The sequence below is a fragment of the Labeo rohita genome, chromosome 7 (assembly GCF_022985175.1).
Source record: "Labeo rohita strain BAU-BD-2019 chromosome 7, IGBB_LRoh.1.0, whole genome shotgun sequence".
NCBI classification, from domain to species: Eukaryota; Metazoa; Chordata; class Actinopteri; order Cypriniformes; family Cyprinidae; genus Labeo; species Labeo rohita.
In genome coordinates this window covers 37,837,856-37,854,323 of record NC_066875.1, presented here as the reverse complement: position 1 = coordinate 37,854,323, position 16,468 = coordinate 37,837,856, and the positions used below count along the sequence as shown (strand labels likewise).

General features: G+C 36.2%; 1 protein-coding gene across 1 annotated transcript in view; it reads right to left on the bottom strand.

Moving 5' to 3' along the window:
• The window catches only part of nlgn2a (neuroligin 2a), a 188,325-nt gene that overhangs the window by 12,500 nt on the left and 159,357 nt on the right, over positions 1–16,468 (bottom strand).

Sequence of the window (16,468 nt, the reverse complement as noted above, 5' to 3'; positions counted from 1 at the left end):
TCTGCCTAATACATGGCAGAGTCTGAATCTAATGGCCTTGCTGCATTGGTGCCTAGTCAGTTAATGACTTAACAGACAACACTTCTGGATGAAGGTGCCTTCTGATGAAACTGGTTCCAAACCAGCTTTTAAGGCAATATATTTGAACATTCAGTGTCTTTACATGCACCAGAAAAAAATACATATAGGGTACAATGGGGCTAAAGGCACTCCCTAAGGAAAAAAATGTGCTTTTCACTGTGCCCAAAGTGTATGATCGCAGAAAAATACATACGTTAGTACTGAACATTTTTGGAGCAACAGATTTTGTGTGAAAATAAATCATACAAGTCGTTTATTTTGTTTAAAAATCTCATGAATATATGAGGTGGCAAAGGGGGCCTTTTACCCCACACACGGGGTAAAAGGCACACAGTACTGATACATTTTTTTTTTTTAATAATGTATAAGGTAATACTTGTTCAAAACAATCACTTTAGCAAAATTTTGTGCTATTTTCTGCTTATTTTGATGAATAAAATAATTCTTTTTTTGTTCAATAAATATACTGTCATTAAGATGTTAATATGAAACACATATTGTAAAATACAGAAACAAAATAATTTTAAAATGTAAAGATTCTGAAAGCATCGAAGGAGATCCCATAATAATTTAATATAGATTTACAGTAGTAACAACAAATATTTTATGATATGATTATTAGCATATATATATGATGGTTCCATTCTAAACATGGTGATTATTTCTAAGATGAACACCCAACATAATATATGATATTTACCATCTGAATCTAACAATGTCATGTCAACAAACGGAAAAGTCAGCCTTCTATTAATTATCATGTTAATTATTGTGCCTTTTAGCCCCAACAGCAGGGGCGCTTTTTACCCCAAATACCATACTTTTGCATATTTCTTTAGTTATTTAAAAACGTCTGTTTTACTTATCTTAATGTTTTAAGATATATGGAATAATTTAGTGATTCTCGTTTGCTACTTAAATCTACAACATTTTTAAAAACATGAAATATTAGATCAAGCAAGCACAGAATCGACTTTGCGCTGCTGCCTGCGATTGCGTTAAGGATTGGCCCGTTAAGGATTTTGCACGTGTATCTTGAAAAGCGGAAGTATTGGAAAGTGCTATGCCACGTCTTCCTGCCATCTAGCGGTTTGAAGGAAAATAATATCAAAGGCGCCTTTTACCCCATTTTACCCTACTAATATAGAAAGTTCAAAAGAACAGCTTTTTTTCCGACAATGAAAAAGTCGTTACTGTCATTCTTTGAGCCACTGGATGTGTCCCCGTAGATTAAAAGTATTAATTTCTTTCAAAAATATACAAAAACATCTGACCAACTCCAATCTTTTGTTGGTATAAACTAATTTACAGTTTTCAACCACTCTGTCAGATTCCATTCTCAGTCTTATTATAGGCTATAAAAATGAAAAGAAGAAATGACAAGATGATGGCATCTTAGTAGACAGAATGTTACGCAAACATTGAACTCTGATGTGCATTGATGCCTTCCTACATCCATATACTGCCTGTGAAAGCATTGTTCAGCTTTCAGGCTGCTGTATTCTCACTTCTCAAAAATACATGAGCACATACACTAAACTCTTCTTGCTCTTCTCACCTACGACCTTTCTGTTGGATTTCTGTGAAAATCATGACACTACCTGAATTCATAAGTACCGTGTGACAGTCTGAGGTTAGTACGAGAGATAAGAGAGGTTAGATGATGGTTGTGAAAGGACAGTTAACAATGTAGATTTACCTATCACAGAGTTCAGAGCTTGACAGTATGACAGCTGTGACTTGACATGATCCTCATTTGCTATGAATAAAATAACCATGAACACACACACACAAACCTATACATACTTTTCCCCACAATATTTCACCATGTTTTTCACTATATTACATGTAGATGTTTACATTTTCAGGATGGATTAAAAGAAAGCAAATCTGTCAAAGATTCCTCCATTAACCACAAGAAGACTAAGACAAGAATATACTCAGTTTTGACAATTTAAAATATAAAACTGGTTTTATGTATAATTTACCTAGGATTTCAATCTGCTCATGTTTCATGAAAAAAGCTCTTGAAATGCATGACTTAGAAATTTTGCCTGATTCATGCTGATTTTTATTGAAAGCATAAGTGGCAAATTTGCTGAAAGTTGAGCCATGCGCATGATCAAATGATGGAGCCATCATGCTGTTGCTAATTTGCATAATTTCTTTAGTGAATTGGGTGCTAAAACAACTCAAACAACACAATGAAATAAACGGCGCTAACAGCAGCATACGATTCATTCTTAGTGAATTGCTCCCATTATTATGACAATTTTTAATCAATTCCAACCCCTCAATACACCATTAGCATGCAGTCCACATCCACACGCAGAATGCAGAGGGAGATATTTGGATTATTCCTCAAAGAGCATCAAAATAGACTGTGCAAAAACATCACATCAAAGAGCGTCGGTTGCGGAAATGAGATTATCTGCGGCTGTTTAGATTTATTACGTCACCTTTAGTAGATCTCTCACTGCAGTCAAATGATTTGCTAGTACAATGCAACCTCTTGCTCAAACATGTCCGTTGGCCTCAAAATCTCCTTGTGAACCTTAAAATAACGAAGTTAAATTGTTTTTGGCCTGAGCTTTGTGAGCAGCCATTAAAACCACCATGGTCATTACTGTGATTTCACCTCCTAACATCTTCTGCTTTAGATTTATCTTCATTATCATTATTTCTAAGCTCTGTCAGCCACATTATCCTGTAGAATTGTGTGTGTGTGTGTGTGTGTATGACTCTGTAAACTGTCTTTAGAAGAATCCTCAGCAGAAATTTGGACTGGAAAATAAGATCTCACTTTTCTGATTAGCTTCTGTGGCTCTGTGTGTGTTTTGGTGTGTAAATGTGCATAATGTCTACTGAACTGCATTGAATACCTTAGGTGACATTTCCTATAATGGCTTTAAAGAGATCATTTGCATTTGCAATACAGCGCAACCAATTATTTTATATCATCATAATGTTAAATTATACCCATTCTGACATTTGACATTTTTGGATCATTTTCTAAATGCCTGGTTTTGAGCAGAAAAAACAATGTCTATATAAAGTGTGCAAGTATTTCAGCTCTGTAAACCAATGAATAGGAAATCAACAGATTCCTAGAGTAATCTACATTTTTATGTTATTATCATTTATGTATGTCTTAACATAGTGGATAAAACTGTAAACACACCATTTCTAAAGATGGAAGTCACATTAATTAAACTTCTCTAATCACAATATCACAACAAAGGGAACATGGGGTGAATTTTAAATCATTATACCACTTCAAGCAGATGTTGCTGTATTTTTCCATGTCCCTGGGTGCTACAATATTAAACTTCTGACATGGAAAAACAGGCAAGTACATTAACAAATATTCCAGGTGTTTCTTCTTTTTTCCCTTTCTTTCATTTTTTTTATTTAGTTAATCATTTTACCACTTAATATCATTTTCATTCTGTTAGTCTTTTGTAATTTCTCTTTAAGTAAGCCAGTTGCTTAAAGGGATAGTTCACCCAAAAATGAAAATTCTGTTATTAATTATTCACCCTCATGTTGTTCCACACCCGTAAGACCTTTGTTCATCTTCAGCACACAAATTAAGATTATTTTAATGAAATCTGAGAGTTTTTTCCACTCTCGTAAACGCATGTCGAAGACTGACATGGAATAGAAGAAATTGTTGCGTTTAAGTCGTTATTTTTTTTAACCACTGATGTCACATGGACTATTTTAACAGTCCTTTCTGTGCCTTGAACGTGTCAGTTGCATTGCTGTCTATGCAGGGTCAGAAAGCTCTCGGATTTCATCAAAAATATCTTAATTTGTGTCCCGAAGACAAACGAAGGTCTTACGGGTTTGGAACTATCCCTTGACATCATCCTCTGGGATGGAACAACATCATTTCATGCGTTAAAACAACAGCATATACATGTTTTGCGGCATTAGTTCGTTTCTTTCACACTTACAAATTTCTTTCTCTTTTATACAGATATCAGTATGACAACATCTAAATATCAAAAGATGTTTAAAAAATCAAGTCAGCACCATCATGTCAGCTAAATTTCAGTCACTCACCAAACAATGCCTAAAATTAGCTCTTTTTTCATCCTGTCAGATTTCATTTTGTCCTGCTGTTTTCTTGCAATGGTGTAAAAAGTTAGAATGAATAAAGTGGCTGAGCTAAACCAGGGTACATTTCTGAAAGTTTGGTATAGCCTTAGGAATTCCTCCTTGAATAACAACATAAGCATATTCAGTCTTATAAAAGATAGTGATTTTTAAAGGCACGGCATACGCAATGACCCAGATGCTCTTATTTTGCCTTCTACTATTCTGCCCACCTGTGTGGCATAATTTGACTGAATCCACATATTGGTGCTATGAATGACAATTTAAAAGCAATGTATAGGCTAATATATAGGCCTATAGATAGCATATATATTAGTATTAAATAACTGAAACATCAGGAGTAATGCACTTCTGCTTTTTGAATACATGAATGTTTAGTGATGACATACTGTGTGCTAGTGGGTGTTTATATGTAAGTGTGTGTGTGTGTGGTTGCTCACAGTTCTCTGGTGTGACTCCCACTGTGCTTGCAGGGACAAGACTGAGAAAGCCACACACAGACGCACACATACTGTACAGTACATGAAACAACAGATGGAAGGGATAAACACACGGGACTGCTATAGAAACTGTTTACTGAACATAAGCATAGAGATGTGTGCATGGATCTGTTTAACTGCTCTGTTCGAACAAGATATGGACCAAAATAATGGGTTGGTATCTTCTTTTGCTTTCTATTTCTCTGTCTGATTCTTTCTAGTTCTCTCTCTCCCCTCTTCCATTTACTCTCATTTGCTGTGCCCTCACACACTCTACTGGCCCTCCTGCCCAGGGTAATGGGGGGTGAAATAGGGGTGACAGTGGGCATTTGTAGTTCTGCACTGCATGATGGAACACAGAACACACGAACGCTCATACACACACCTCCACAGGTGCTCTAAATGCCAGTGGGGCTGACACAGTCTGTGCAGTATCAGAGCTTAAGAAAAGAGTGAAGGCATGATGTATTTGAACACACACAAACTCCAGATAAAATAACACTTATTTAAACACAATCTGCCGGGCCTGCACAGTTCAAAACAGATGTGAAATGTAAATGTGTATGTGTGCCATTCAGAATTTAATTGAGCATGCCATTGAGAACTCAATTCATTTCCTGAATTTGAATTGAGGTAGCATACAGGATGCCGAATTGTAATTGTAAAACAGGAGCGATCATAAAAAATGCATGTTATTTTTTATTTAGTACTGTCCTTAGTAAAATATTTTACATAAAAGATGTTTACATATAGTCCACAAGACCAAAAAATAGCTGAAATTATTAAAATAACCTCCTTCAAAAGTTTGGGTACCTTTGGTTCTTAATACTGTGTGTGGTTACCTGGATGATCTATGACTGTTTTTTTGTTTTGTGATGGTTGTTCGTGAGTCCCTTGTTTGTTCTGAACAGTTAAATTGAGTGCTGTTCTTCAGAAATATCTTCCATGTCCTGTAGGTTCTTCAGTTTTCTAGCATCTTTTGCATATGTGAACCTTTTCCAGCAGTGACTGTATGATTTTGAGATCTATTTTTTCACACTGAGGATGACTCAAACACAACTATTAAAAAAGTTTCAAGCATTCACTGATGCTCCAGAAGGAAACACGATGCATTAAGAGCCAGGGGGTGAAAACTTTTAAAATTTGAAGATCAAGGTAAATTGTACTTAATTTGTCTTCTGGGAAACATGCAAGTATCTTCTGTTGCTTCCGAAGGGCAGTAGTATATGGAAAAAAAGATATTTCAACAAAATAAGAAAAATTTGGACATCTTCATCCTGTTCAAAAGTTTTCACCCCCTGGCTTTTATTACATCATGTTTCCTTCTGAACTATCAGTGAATGTTTGAACCCTTTTTAATAGTTATGTTTGAGTCTCGCTATCGTCCTCAGTGTGAAAAGATGGATCTCAAAACCTACTGCTGGAAAGGGTTCAAATATGCAAAAGATACTGGAAAACTGAAGAACCTGCAGGACCTGGAGGATTTTTCTGTAGAACAGTGCTCAGTTTAACTGTTTAGAACAAACAAGGGACTCGTGAACAACTATCACTAAACAGAAAAACAGTTGTAAATCATCCAGGTAACCACACACAGTATTACAAGGTTTCCCAAACTTTTGAAGAGCGTTATTTGAATCATTTCAGCTATTTTTTGGTCTTGTGGACTATATGTAAACATCTTTTGTGTAAAATATCCTACTAAGGACAGTACTAAATAAAAAATAACATGCATATTGTATGATCTCTCTTATTTTGTTAAAATTATTCACATTTTCACAGATTCTGCAAGGGGTTCCCAAACTTTCGCATGCAACTGTATCTGTTTATTTTAACTACAACAGCAACTTTGCAAAGTCAAACTTTAAAAATGGGCTTTGTTTTAAAGCTAAGAAAAGTTTGAAAACACTAGAAGTTGAGGCTTTATAGAGAGGAAAACAACAGATAAATAGACAGTAGACGGAAATGGCAACTTTTGTGAATCAGTAAATTAAATAATATACTTTATTTTGAGATGAGAGGACCGTGGGTGGAACTGAGGTTGGTTAATGATTAATAATTAACATACTGCTCCTTTGTGTTTAACAGATGGCGCTTGAACCATCTCTTAACATCCTGACTCTGTCTTTCTCCATCTCCTCTGAACTTTTGTGCATTACTGTCACATTTTGTTCCGCAATGCGTGAGACTGACCCTGCGTGACCGCTTTCCTGAGAGTGTCCGGGCAGCATCATGCTTCAGTGCCTGCATGACTTCCTGTGATCCCACGCTGCGTTTCTTCCCACTGCTCTGAACATTCCCTCCTCTTTCTCTTTGCTTTCATAGCGCTCAGGCCAACAGTGGCTCAAACGTGCAAACAAATCTTTTTTCTACTCATACCCTCTCATTCTCTCCCCTGCCTTCTTGCCTTGCAGCATAATTAAAAAATGCAAATGATATGATAAACTACAATTCATTTTGATGCTGCAGATTGCAGCCGTTTGTGCCGAATGTGGCGAATATTTGAATAAATCTGTCTGATAACAAGCTGCCTGTGCTGATAAGCATGAAACGAAGGGGGCCAAGAATATGAAGTTACATCTGTTCGGTGCAAAAAGGTGGAGGATCTGTACATAGAGACGCTGGCTGGAAAGTCAAAGGGTCAGAACTATGTCAACATATTCAGGTGAACCTGTCATAAAACTCTGGGTCATATTCAATCCCTAAAATCACAGACGAATTGTTACATCATAGATTACATTATAATTATGACTATGTAAGAATTCATAACCAATTCTAATTTTTGCATTGTGATAATGAGAATTTGTGGTGAAAACGTGGCAAAAAAAAATCAAATAATGTATTTCAAAAACAAAATTTTTAAATTTCTTCATTTCCTTACATTCCTTAATTTCCTTACATTTCCTTACGTAATTTCTTATTTCCTTACATGCCAGTGATCAACCCATCCTCAATCTCCTATAAAGCCATATAACTGTCAGATTTTTTTTTCTTTGCCCTGAAAAAGCTGCCAGTCAAACTTTCCAGAGCTTCTATGATGGAAGTGAAGGCGATGGACTCATGCATTCATAACTCACACTATAAATAAATGAATGCAATAAATTATACATTAATGTCATAATGTTTTTCTTCATTATTGGGAATATTTCAGCACAGAAAAAAAGAGAAAGAAATGTACTCACGCACAATACCTGCACTCCTGTTGAGCCTTTCACAATTCACAAAACTTTCATAATATTTTGCAACTGGCTGACATTTATAAATGATCATCTATAAAAACAAATGGCTCATAAATACAGATTAGAATCCCACAGTTTCATATTTTTATTTTAGTACAATGATGTGGTAGGCACTAAAGAGTCTGGTTCACACAGTTCACTATTTTAATAAAGAACCGCCTGATTACACAGAAAGAGAGTGTTTGATCGACATATAAAACTGCATTTTGAAGTTAACGATACCACAATAATAGGCTGGTCAATTTGAATTGCAACGTGACAGTCTTCAGGAACAGCTGTAAACAAAAGCTGTAAAAAATAGTGGAAACTACATGTAGATGCAGATCAGATTTTCTGCCTGTCCACAAGTAATAATTATAGACTATTTAACGCATACTGTAAATAATATTGCATAGACATAAGAAAATATAGCTGTTTCTGCAACTAGCAACTAAGTGCCTCCAAGGAAACTCTGAAAATCTTTTTATATCCTCTTTCTAACTTCAAAAGCTCTTCGTAGTTTCATACAGGCACCTTGTAAACATGACTTCTTCAATTTCCAGGTGTAAAACAACAACAACTTAGTAGATTGAGGAGGTGCTTTCCAAATTTTTGTGCAATATGCATCAGATGGTCAGTGAACGGACTGGTCCATCTGAGGCTTAGACTATTAAATGTCATTGAGTTCAGACTTTGCTCTACAGGTAAAGGAGACTATCAGGAGAACAAGAGATGCATAAGACTAAATTTGCATGCACTTTACTGCATACAAAGTTTTTGATGTTTTTTTCTGGAGTTTGTCCTTTAATGTGCATCCGTCTCTCTTTTCTCCTTCTCCCTCTGTTCTGCAGTGTGCAGGGTTTGTATAGTTTGGCTTCTGGGAGTGACTTGAGTTTTTGTGTTTACCCACTATGTGTGTAGGGAACAGCGCAATGCACCAGTGCTACCTGAAAACACACAGTTATACACACTTTCTGTCTCTATTTCTCGCTGACAAACAGACACAATCAAATACAGACACACTCAGCAGGCTCTGCCTCAATCTTTTCAGGATTTACGCACAATAATGCTAGTATCTCTCCGTGTGAAGGAGACTTGTTACTTCTTTCCATTTCATCTGAAAATCACAGGCTAATGTTAATGCTTTCTGCTAGCCTGCCAAGTTGGTGTTTAGCTGGCTGCCAAGATGGCCTCTCAGTCTGACAAAAAACCCATCCTAAACAACCAGCAGACCACCCTGAGAGACCAGCAAGCTATTTTATGCTAATATTTTTTTTTTTTTTTTTGGCAGGCATGGTAATGGTCACATTGATATAGCAGTATAGTGATTAGTCTTAACAGGGATGTAACAGAAACGGCACAGTAATTGTATTAGTAACATAAAGGTAACAATGATACAATGGTAACAGTGCTAGATATATTTCTAAAAAATAAAGGGATGAGTAAGAGATGGAAATTGCAGACGCTCACTGGGAGAATGACCGGGAAAAAAACACAGGGAGGAAGAGACAAAGAGACAGCAGGAAAGAAATGTTCTCATATTTATTTGATGATGGAAGCAGAGGCTTTTACTGGCAGGTGTAAAGAGCCCTCTCCTCTGTAAGAGAAATAGTCCCAGATAGACAAAGAGCTAAAGCATTCATCCTCTTCATACAGCACACACGCACACAACAATATACACACAACAGCTCTTTCTGGTCCTTGAATCTGATTGGCTGAAAGGAGTGCGATATTCTAGTGATATATCCAACTGTTTTACCGTTTGTATCACTCCGCTTGCAGCATTTCTCACAGCGAGTGTCATGGCGAACGCCCAAATCCACTATAATTTTATAAATAATATATTTTTGTGTAGTTTTAAAGGGGTCATCGGATGCCCATTTTCCACAAGTTAATATGATTCTTTAGGGTCTTAATGAAAAGTCTATACTATAATATACTTTGGTTAAAAATTCTCAATGGTAGTGTAAAACAACCCTTTTAACCTTGCCAAAATCAGCTTTGCAAAAATCATCTCATTCTGGTCGAGGCTGCTTTAAATGCAAATGAGCTCTGCACGCCCGTCCCTCTCTTCTCTCTGTGATGTGACGAGTCTGTTTACTTTAGCCGCATTTAGCAAAGATTCATAAAAAACCCTTACACTCACTTCTGCTGTAAGTGAAGCTGGATCCAGAATGATTTGCGTGAACATAGACGGATATATGTAGAATGGGAGGCGCATTCCCTTCACAAACAAACGTAATCTACTGCATCTTCAGCAGCTCAGATGTCAGGAGTAAATGATGACCACTATGTTCATTATTACATCCAGCAACACAACACCTCAATCACTCAGTCTGAGATATTCTTTTCTAATTTATATCACTGCTCCGGCATTGAAACAAAGAGGGCGGACTGTTACAACTGATCTAAGGTAAGATGCTCATTCAATCAACTATAGTGGGAGCGGCCTCTGTCAGTGTGAAGCCACAATGACAGGCATCTGAGAATGGCTCGATTTGAAAAAGGGGATATTATTTTTACAGATTAATTAAAAACCACTCCATGGATTTTCATCATTATAAGGTAGATTTGTACATACACTGCCAACACACATTAATGTTCAAACAGCATGTAAAAGTGAACTTAGCATCCGATGACCCCTTTAAGAGTTTTTTAAGGTGAGAATGTACTTGTTTAGACTTAGTAAACAAAATGTCTATTGAAAACTTGCTTCAATGTTTTCAGAGAGCTCCAGGGTGTCAGTGGCCATTCAGTGCTCATGAACCCATGGCGGAAGGAAGAGGGTTTTTGAAGACACTCTGTTGTTTCTTATATACTTACACACTCATGCCACCAATATTGTAATATCACAATTGTCAAACTGTGATTACCTACCGCACTCGTCTTGCAGACTTTTGCCTATGGCGAAATTACAGCCGATACACAGCCATATCACACGACTACTTGTGTGATATTGTTCACATATATATATATACAGTTGAGGTCAAAAGTTTGCACCCCCTATCAGAATCTGCAAAATGTTAATTATTTTACAAAAATAAGCGGGATTATACAAAATGCATGTTTTTTATTTAGTACTGACCTGAATAAGACATTTCACATAAAATATGTTTACGTATAGTCCACAAGAGAAAATAATAGTTTCGTTCAAAAGTTAAAACCTCCTTGATTCTTAATACTGTGTTCTTACCTGAATGATCCACAGCTGTGTTTTTTTGTTTAGTGATAGTTGTTCATGAGACCTTAGTTTGTCCTGAACAGTTAAACTTCCAGCTGTTTTTCAGAAAAAAATCCTTCAGGTCCCACAAATTCTTTGATTTTCCAGTATTTTTGTGTATTTGAACTCTTTCCAACAATGACTGTATGTTTTTAAGATCCTTCTTTTCACAATGAGGACAACTGAGGGACTCATATGAAACTATTACAGAAGGTTCAAACGCTCACTGATGCTCCAGAATGAAAAACCATGCATTAAGAGCCTGGGGTTGAAAACTTTCTGAATTTGAAGATCAGGGTAAATTAAACTTATTTTGTCTTCTGGGAAACATGTAACTATCTTCTGTAGCCTCTGAAGGGCAGTACTAAATGAAAAATATGATATTTAGGCAAAATAAGAAAAATGTACACAACTCTTTGTACACAACTTTTTAAAGAAAGTTTTCACCCCCTTAATGCATGTTTTTTCCTTCTGGAGCATCAGTGAGCGTTTGAACCTTCTGTAATAGTTGCATGTGATCTCAAAAGCATACAGTCATTGTTGGAAAGAGTTCAAATGCACAAAAATGCTGGGAAATCAAAGAATTTGTGGGACCTGAAGGATTTTTTCTGAAAAACAGCAGGCAGTTTAACTGCTCAGGACAAACAACGGACTCATACAGCATCATATTTGATCAAAAATACAGTAAAAATATGACCCTGGACCACAAAACCAGTCTTAAGTTGCTGGGGTATATTTGTAGCAATAGCCAAAAATACATTGTATGGGTCAAAATAATTGATTTTTCTTTTATGTCAAAAATCATTAGGATATTAAGTAAAGATCATGTTCTATGAAGATATTTTGTAAAATTCCTACTGTAAATATATCAAAACTTAATTTTTGATTAGTAACATGCATTGCCAAGAACTTCATTTGGACAGGGATTTTCTCAATATTTTATTTTTATTTTTTTTTGCACCCTCAGATTCCATATATTGAAATAGTTGTATCTCGGCCAAATATTTTTCTTTTCTATCCTAACAAACCGTACATCAATGGAAAGCTTATATATTCATATATAAATCTCAATGTTGAAAAATTGACCCTTACGACTGGTTTTGTGGTCCAGGGTCACAAATGTGCAATAATGTGAAACACTGAAATCTAAAATAACTGTTTTCTGTTTAATGTTTTTTAAAATCTAATTTATTCCTGTGATGGCAAAGCTAACTTGTCAGCATCATTACTCCAGTCTTTAGTGTCACATGCTCCTCCAGAAATCATTCTACTAAGTTGATTTTGTGCTTTGTGCTCAATTCTTGCAAACTTTTGGCCACCAGTTTATAGTTAAACTATCAAGGTTGCTTCACAGGGTTCCAGCACTTCTGCTGAAAGGCCAGTCATGGCTGCCACAGTTCACTGTTGCCTGGCAACCTTCCAAAGCTGCCGCAAAGAGACTTGCCTGTGCTGAGACAATTCTTGTCGGTCGACATCTGTCTCTGTCCTTATGTCTTTGACTTTTTATCTCCCCGTGAGTGTGTACCTCTGGCATGTATATGTGTGTTGGTGCATTACATGTACCTCTCTAGAATGGTACAAGTGTGTTAGTGTATAGGCTACGTACAGGTACTTGTGTTTGCGGGTTCATTTGTCATGAATTTGCTGCTTCAGGTAAGCAGCAAAGACCTGAAGAGATCAAGCAAAGACCTGAACAGAGGAGATACAGAAAGAGTGATAGAAAACATGGTGAAAGATTCATCAAGATGGAGGAAGAGAGCCAATGTGACAGAGCAGTCCGCAGGAGGACTGAAAGAAAGACGGCACCAGGAGTGACTGAAATAGACTAAGATAAACAGAAAACAATGAAGAAGAGAAAACAAGGTGAGACTAAAACACACAAAACATGATTAACATCAAGATGGAGAGTGAGAGTAAGAGTAAATAAAAAACAAGGAGACTAGACAGGCTTCCATTCAGATATTTTTATGAAAATATTGGGACTTGCCTTTAAAGTTGCTAGATGTAAACACTAAGATGTGACTTAAACTTCCAAAATGCACATAAAAACATGCACGCCAAGTTTATTAACTAACAGGTCATGTACATAACCCTAACCCTAACCCAAATAAATTCATCAAAAAAATAATAAGACATTGCATCAAGTCTTGTAACTGAATAATTCTTGAAACTAGGAGAAGTCATGTTACTCTGGACATTCAGAATTGCTGCTATCTAAATTAAATTAATTTGAAATTTATTTTTTATATTAATATGATAAATCATACATATTTCTATGTGTAATTAATGATAAATAATGATTTTAATTAATTTATTTAAATCCATGTATTTAATAAAAAAAAAAATCAAAATGTTTTATCACAAATAAAATAACTAAAATTATTTACTACACTGGGCTAAATACAACCCAGTGCTGGGTGAAATATGGACAAACCCAGCAACTAGGTTGTTTTGACCCAGCATGTGGGGTAAATTTTTAACCTCAACCTTCTGTGCAGATTTATTTAACAAAACTATTGTTTAAAAACTTCATTTGGACAACAAAAGTTGATTTTCTCAATATTTTGATTTTTTTTTTATTGCACCCTTAGATTCCAGATTTTCAAATAGTTGTATCTCGGCCAAATATTGTCCTACCCTAACAAACCGTGCATCAATGGAAAACTGGTTGACTGGTTTTGTGGTCCAGGGTCGCATATGGCTGGCTTAAAATGAACCCAAAATAGGTTGTGAATGAAAGGTCAGACACATAATTACTAGAGGCATCAGCAATTATTAAAAGCTGAACATTTATTAATAAGCAATTTTTAAAAAATCTTTATGATTCAATTATTATTTATTCAACTTTATAAATTAATAAATGTTCTTTTATTGAACATATTAATAAACATTAATTTCCAACTTATCTTGGGCTTGTTTTAAGCAAAAAATGTAAGAATTTTTAAGCAATAGTTAAGTTAAATAAAACTACTCAGAAGGTTGGGCTAAACATTAAACCCAACTGCTGGGTCAAAACAACTCAATCGCTGGGTGTGTCCATATTTCACCCAGCACATAAGAGTGTACATAAGACAGCAGAGAATTCGTCTGCATGCCTTAAACTGCAAGTAATTTATTATCTTTATTAAAAGAAAATCAAAACTTGGGTGGAAACATACTGATGTATGATGTAAATGACAAGCAAGCAACTCTTCAGAAGAGGAGTAGTATGGTAAAATCTGTGCATCACAAATGCTTCCCCTAGATAACAAAATCTGTGAGTCTGTGACACCATTCTGGGCTAGTTTATTAGTATTTGACAAGCAGCGTGTGTGTATTTGTCTTTCTCTTGAGCTCCATCTATCATTCTCCACACACACAGAGAATAATATTGCATTTTAAAATGATGGATCTCACTTCATACTTTATAAAACAGATTTTTTTCCCCAACCTCTACTTTATGAAAATTAAAAATTCAACATTTTTCCATCAATCTAATATTTCAAACCGGAGACTCATTACTCCACTAATTAGCAATGTGAATATCTCATTTTCAGCAAAATATTAAATCACGCTCTGATTATAATGAGAAAATTATGATACCATCATTAAATATGCTGATGGTACTGATTATTCCAGGATTAAATAGGCTTCATATGTTCAATACCCAATCAATGTGTGAGAGAGAGCAATACGGACACATTCATCATCCCTTGCCTGGCATCCCTTGCATTAGGCTCCTTTTATGCATGTATACATCTTACAGCACTCTCAAAAACAACTTTATCGGTATTATTATTATTAGCTGTAAGCTAGTGAATACACATCGAACCGAAATGGCGGGTTTGGGATGAATAGCTGGAGATTGGCGGCCATGATCTTATCTTGCCTCCTAATTACCATGCTGCATTCAGACAGCCTTATCCAGCCAATGGCAACACGGCCTGCCTCATCATATTCATAAGCTGATTTGAATACGGATTAATTCATGCAAAGGCTCAAAATCCCTAGGCCTTAGCTCTCCGCTCTTAAATGCTGACTAGCTAGAAGTGATTCCACATGATGCATGAACAACTTCTTAGTCATCTGTGTTGAGAAGCAGCAACAATGCATTTCATTACATACTTTTATGATTCTGATAATCTGCAAGAGTAATGCAGAATTGGACTGACAGGTTTGACTACTTGTGGGAGGCTCATTAATTTAGTATTTTGACAAAACTGGGGGAAAAAAGCAAGCGACAGTTCAATCATCGTGATAGGCAGGAGAAGCTGAACATGATGCCTCCAAAACAATTGGATGAAACTTCATAGATATTCAGTAAACACTGTCAATTTCTTTCAAACATTGGCAGTTAAATATGTAAATTTTGGTGCGTACGGCAATCTGGTTCACATTTGAGAAGTTGGATGAATATGCGCCGTCTGTGTGTATTTATGTGTGGGTATAATCTCTCTTTAAATCTTACTTGCCCACCAGCTTGCTGATGCCACCACATTAAGAGCTGCTGATAATGGAAGTTGGATGGAAAAGATTTCTTCCTCTCTTTCTGTCATCCTATCCCACTTTTTATAGTTGTTTCATAATCTTGTTCGGCTTTCTTTCATGCTATCGTCTACCATGCGATAAGCAATCCTCAAACACATCTCAACGCTCTCCTGTGCATCAAGGGCATCTTCGACACTGAGACAACATTTCAGTAACATTTACATCGTATAGAACAACACGTCTATTTATCTCAGTCTTAAACAATAGACTCAACAGATCTGCAGTCCTAGTTTCTGAGGAGTATGTGTGTGTGTGTGTGTGTGTGTTGATAAGAGGGAAACACTGTGCCGAATAATATCTTATCTGTAGCGCCAACGGGAGGATAGAGAAAAAGACCAAATGCTCTGATTAGTTATTGCAGACTATATTTTTGCACAACAACAGCCGCCAACTTCAGGCCTCTGCCATTAGAGAATGGGACGGAGAAAATGAAATGGAAAAAGAAACAAAAGAGGAACAGAAATGAATGGAGAGGCTAACAATAAGAGTAAAATGAGGGAAATGGAGAAAAATGAGAAATAAAAGCAAATGAGTTGGCAAGTTAATGAGCTGGACCAGTCATGGTTGCCCTCAGACAAAGAGGAAGTTGTAGTGCTATATGCAAATACTGGTAATAAGTCGGACATTGATTTATCCATACGTGGAGGGGCTCTGCTCTGAGATGGCCATTCGTCACTGAACTTCTGTCGGAGACTCGGGACATTGCAAATGAGCGATATTGTGGTGAGTCATAATTCACTTCACGGCGAGAGTTAACCTGGAGCATATGTAGCATGCAGATCATCATAGGTAATGCAATTTCAAATTTTTCTGCAGTGGAAACA